The sequence below is a fragment of the Pelecanus crispus genome, chromosome 5 (assembly GCF_030463565.1).
Source record: "Pelecanus crispus isolate bPelCri1 chromosome 5, bPelCri1.pri, whole genome shotgun sequence".
NCBI classification, from domain to species: Eukaryota; Metazoa; Chordata; class Aves; order Pelecaniformes; family Pelecanidae; genus Pelecanus; species Pelecanus crispus.
The window spans coordinates 10,768,562-10,774,561 of record NC_134647.1 but is presented as its reverse complement, the minus strand read 5'-3'; positions in this window follow the sequence as shown (position 1 = coordinate 10,774,561).

Genomic DNA, 6,000 nt, shown 5'->3' with positions numbered 1-6,000 from the left:
AACACAGTCACTGGAGTCAGCCAAACCGCTGCTTTTGAGTTGACTGATAAGAAAAATGCTAACAATCTTAGAGGCAAATCTTTGTCCTAAGTGGCCCTGCATAAAGGATGTGAAGCTGTGTAATAAGGCATTGCCAATTCTCCCTATTTTTATGATGGGTCTTGCACTATTTGATGTTTGTTTAAAGCCCAGCTCCCGGAATCAAGAGATTAGGTGAAAGTCTCTGTTTTAATTAAGAAACAAATAAGAAAGGTTTTCTTCATTTTGTGGTTGCTGGAAAAAAAATCTCCAAGGGTGCAAAAGCCAAAAAAATCAGATAGAAAAACCTTCATATTGATATATGATTTAGATACATTAAGTCACCTGATTTAAGTTGATTACATTATTTATGGAGACTGAATTTTTAATGTGCATTGTTTAGTAACACTGATGATGCCAAACCCAAGAGGAGGTTTCTTTTCTAAATAATCCATCCTTTAATTAGCAACAAAACAGCTTCAGAGATATCCAAGCTCAAGTCAATTGATTCCTTTGTGATAGTACTTGTGAAGGGGAAAAAAAAAAAAAAAAGCCAGTAGCACTGATATCTGATGTTACCTGTATGACTGCAACTAAGCAGAATATGCGGTATAAAGATAGAGCACGCATCCCTGGCTGTTTCGAAACTGAGTTGCCACATGACTGACATGAGATGCAAAAGATAATGGCAATAGTATCACTCTGTGGCACACAGAAAAGGAAATAATCTTGCCTGGAACATGTAAATCTGCCAGAGGAATCTTCCCCTTCTGGCATGTGACATTAGATCTTTGGCAAGCCTGAACTGCAGATATCTGATTCCAAAAGCAAGAACCCCCAGTGAAGTTAACTCGCGGTTGTAAACAAGATACACCTTTCTGGCCACAGTGGGCATCTGGTCTCACCATCGGAAAGGACAGAAAGCTCTCATGAACGAATGTGGGCTGCTTATTGTCTCTGCACGAGACAGGTTCTTCCCAGCTGTAGAGAGGGCTGAAGTTGATGAACCTTCACTGTGAATGTAACCCTACTGGGTGGCTTTTTAACAGCTGAGCTAGAACCTGGGTCTTCTGAACTTGGGTCCCTCTTGCTTTCTATTTTTGAATTCTTGCCCTCTAAGAAGTGTTAGAAGTCTTGTACGAATTGGAAGCTAAGGCTTTTGGACATGTAACTTTTTTCTCCCTCATTCTTTTGGGCAATAATGTACCTGTTTTCTAATTTACTGTTTATTATGAGTGATTTTTCTCCAACTCATCAACTTCTGCAGCCTTTCTCAATATTCCTCTCTGCACAAAACACTAGAATTACCAGTTGGGTCTTTCTGCTGCAGTGTGTTCAACATTGAAACAAACTTAACACTTTTAGATGGCATCACAGGCTGAAGATTTATCATCCCACGGCTGTGAGATGGTGGGAGGAAGCAGGATGTATCACTTTTCTTTCACGATAATCATCATATGATGTGTGCAGACTTATTCAGACATGCTGCACAGTTTTATGCTACATGACATTCTGATGATTATCTTTACACTTTGGAGAGGTGATGCTTTATTATGTTATCAAATAAAAGATTCAATCAATATTATGTGGACCAGGATCATATGATAAATTAAAAAAAAAACTTGGTAATTATATGACCATGTTTTTCATGAATTATATACTTGAGTCATGTGTAACAGTTAAGAGCTTCCATGGTTCCCATGTTCTTGACCTTTATCTGATTTTTGGCAAGGTTCCCTGAGGTTTAAGGGTTTTGCACAGCTTTTGATGTGTGAGAGAGTTAGTCTGCACAAACCACAGCCTTAGAAAACTAGTTCTTTGCAGACTAAAATTCCAGAAAGTGTTTTCTAAGCTTATTATCATTACTAACTGCTTTTATTAATTCCTAACTAAACTCACATTAATTTGCCCTTGAACTTTAATGAAATGGGTGCGATCATCATTGTGAAAAAGAACCTATTCAGAAAAATCACGTATTTTATTTGTTAGCACATTCAGGTTCAATTTGTGCTGAAATTAGCTATGATTTGCAAATAATAGTTAGGTTAAGATCCATCCTTATTCCTCACTTCTGAATAGCTAGAGTGGTAAAAGGTAATTAATTTTTCTTAATAATTGCTTCTGTGGAAAGAAATCTTTGGAAAGACAGCTAAGCCAGTTTTCTTGAACACTAAGAAAATACTTGGATCACACACAGAAAAACCTTGAAGTGCCCACTGCAATAAAACTTGAGGCTGCGTTTCATGCTGCCCATAAAATCTGCCCCAAAGCCTCCTAAAAAAAATGGCTCAGAACAATTCAGGAAGTGTTTGATTCAAACTACAAGAACTTCTTAGTGATTTAAAGGACAGTATAGATAGGGTCGCTGTCAGCTCAGATTTGTTTTCAGCAAGTTCACTCTTTTACTTCTGATGCATAATTGAATAATGGATTAAAACACATTAAAACAGGCTTTCCAAAACACAGACTGTATACCATGACTATATTTTCTGATAGCAGCAGAATATAGTGTGATGTGCCTCGTGTCACCAGATGGTGCTCTTTCACCATTTGTCAAAGTGTTTGCCTTAGTGTAAGCAAGATTTGATTCTTAAAAAGATATGTTGTTCTAATGGCAGTTTTGGATTATGCCAGAATCCACTGCTTAGAAGCAGTCAGAAGATGGAGGGAGTAGACTGAACTGTAGCACAGTTTGCTTTTCATTTAGGGTTAAGTTGCTGTCAGGCTAAAATTCCTAAAAAACATTGCTCTGTGGGACTGTGTCATTTCAGAACGGGTACATATATAAATTAATCAAGTTAAACTTAGTGTCTACCCAGACAGTATACAGCCAATTTTTTCTGCAGGCAAGCTGCATTGTAAAGCAGCTTGTAAGTGGTCCTGGATATCTTAAAGGTGTGTTATTAGTCTCATAATGAGACATTAGTATAAGAAGAAGATGGAGGATTTAGAAAAGTTAACATTTTTCATCCTAATTTTTTCATCAAAAAAGACTGTAGGTAATTTTAAAGTTAATGAAGTGAAATAATTGTTGATGCAGTGCTTGTCATCCACAGAAAAGGCAAAGTCCTATTTACTTGAATAAAATAGGAATCGGATAAGTGGGAATGCCTTTGTTCAGTATTTCACATGCCTTCCCACTCACTCTTCAGCCTATTTTCCTTTTCGCTTATCTCTATTCAAGGTTACACTTCAAGTGCTCGCCTTGAAGAAAAAGAAAAGACCTTTCTGTCTTTTCTACCTCTACATCACTGCTATTTTCTCTTGCACCTCTTACTACTTCTCTGCCTTTTCAGTTCTCTTTCACAAAAATTGACATGGAAGAAGAAAAGCCAAAGAAACCGCTCTACCTTAGACCGTCTTTCTCTTGGGAATGAGGTGTACCTGTGAGAAGTCTGTTACTGTTTCAGATTATCTGGCTCTATCAGAGAATTAACTGTGCATTCTTACAACTATTTTAACTGAAGGATGTGCCATACCATTACGACACGTAGAAGGTAAAGTCTAAATCCATATATTTTGCCTGAAAATGCCATGGTGAAAATATACACCTCTCTGACCCTTTCTAAGGATTTGTTCCAAGACAGCCAGTGATCCAACAACCTATATTCTTTTGGTCTTTGAACATCAAATAAATCTTAAAGTGTGATTCTATTTGGAAAAGTTTTAGCTTTTAAAAGTATATTATAAGTTCCTGTGCTTTTTGTTTTCCAACAATTCAAAATCAGATTTGCTCAGTCTAAATATAAAAATGAAATAAAATATTTCTTCCTGGTGCGAGCATCACAGCTGCGATCTGAAATTTAATATCCTGGCCCAAATCGAGGAGTGCGTGACGCACTTACAGTGCAATTGTTCTCATTTTCTTTGTACCTTCTCAGGTAAAGGCTCGATGACTCAGACTTAATTAGTTGTTCCATGGATGATATGTGAGTCAGAAAAACCCACTTCGGTCATAGATTAATTTCTTTTGACTGCAGTCGCTACAGATGCCCTGAGACTTTCAGAAGAGGTGTAACGGCACTGTCCCAAACAAACTTCACAATGGGTAATTATTCCGTGTCAGGGTGCACTGTGCCCGTCCTTACCTGGACTTTGCAATGTGTACCCATGTGGAAACTGAGAAACTCCTCAGTAGCCTGATTTTCAAAGAGGGCACGGTAGGCACTCTCTGAAAATCAAGCCTCTCATAAAGTTTCTCAAAAATCAAAGTACCCAAAATGACTAGTTTACTTGAATATTCTGACCACAGTCTTTGAGTGATGTGACCAACATTATGACACTGCAAAACAGAAGTCTGGCAAAAACTTTAGTTTAGCATTAATCAGATAGTTATTCTCTTATTCTCCAGACAGACTGCTATAAGAGCTTTCATGAATGAAATTGTAGAGAGGACCAGCCTCCAATTTTTTCAACCTTTGCCTGTGTAGACCATGAGGGAGCTGTGGGTTTTTTCTTACCAGAACATCAGCATTTTCACCATTGGACTGCCTTGTCCTCTACAAATTCCACAGGCCATAAAGTCTTTCCTCTTCCTCCTGCTTAAACAAGGAACTGTGCTAACTACATGGCCAAGAAGGTGACCATGAACAGGAGCTTCTTCCATTACTCTCACCTGTTCTACCTGTGTTTGCCTTGGGTCTGGTTGGGATGAAGTAGTAGCTTGGTAAGTAAGCTAAAAATGTTCAAGTTAATGTTGCCAATCTTAATAAAACAATATGAAAAATGACACAAACAGCATTTTCAAGAAAAATACCTTCTTGTCTCCCTGTATGTTTTAAACTATTAAATGCCAAGAATAGGAATCATTCAGAGTAGATACTGAATAGGATCTTGGCTAGAGTCTACCTTCTAGATGTCACCAATGGATATGATAGCGGGCATGTTTAAAACATCACTATTTAATGTTATATGTGATTGCTGAAAGGGCACTATACCTTGCAAAACATATCAGCCTGTTGGGCTGATGGGATGCAATGGTCTGCTGCAGCCGCTAACACAACGGCTACTCTAACAGGTCTGTGACTTTTTCATTTCACAGTGCACAGAGTCACTTCCACAGATGATAATTGGGAATTTGCAGTTGCCTATCGAATGGTTCCTCGTGCCTACTACATCTCAAGCAATAGATGAAGTGGGACTGAATAACTGTAAGGAGATGGGATACAACCGAAACAACAAATAAGAAAGAAGGGTAAATGCATACAGAGGAAGATACTGCTGCTGTGCTTGGCAGTCTTGCGAAATCCAGAAATCCAGACTGAAGCCTTCATGGCAGGAATCATTTCATTATGGATCAGGATGGGAGTGATCTCTGTGCTGAAGCTGCCGGGCAAAAAAATGGGTTGAAAACAGAGCTCATCCAAGGTGTGAGCCACAGAAAACAATGCAAAAATTGGTAGGGGTTAAGTCCCCCACAGTTGGCTTCAGCTTCTCCTGAAATTACGTATACAAGTCAGAAGATGCAATTATGGTATTACTGAGGTCCATATTCCAATGAAGTCACTGGGATCCTTGCAATTACTCCAAGATCTGTCCATGACACTTTGTTTTATGGTATATATAAAAGAACCCCCACAAAAGGACCCTGTATGAAAGACCGTTACGCAGGGAGTTATACTTTAAGTTTTATTGTATCTATCATGCAGAATTTATGGAAATAAATCTTTTAGGCCTCCTCAGCATAGAGATGATTGGAAAATTACCTAAGTCTATCTGTTTATTTACCTAACTGTGCCTGCCCAACAAAGAGTGGAGCCCTTGCTGTCGCTCTTATAACCCCATTTCACATCTTAATTCTTGTTTCGAAAGACCAAATTGTGCTAAAAGATACAGTGAAACTTATTGCTACATTTTCAGTGGGGACCAGGTCTGATGTTGTCAGAAGTCCAGGGTGAACAGCGAAATAAATCCTGTGGTTATAAAAAAGGGAGGAAGCTGTTTAGCTCAGCTTCATGGGGTCAAGTTTAATGAAAGTGAAAA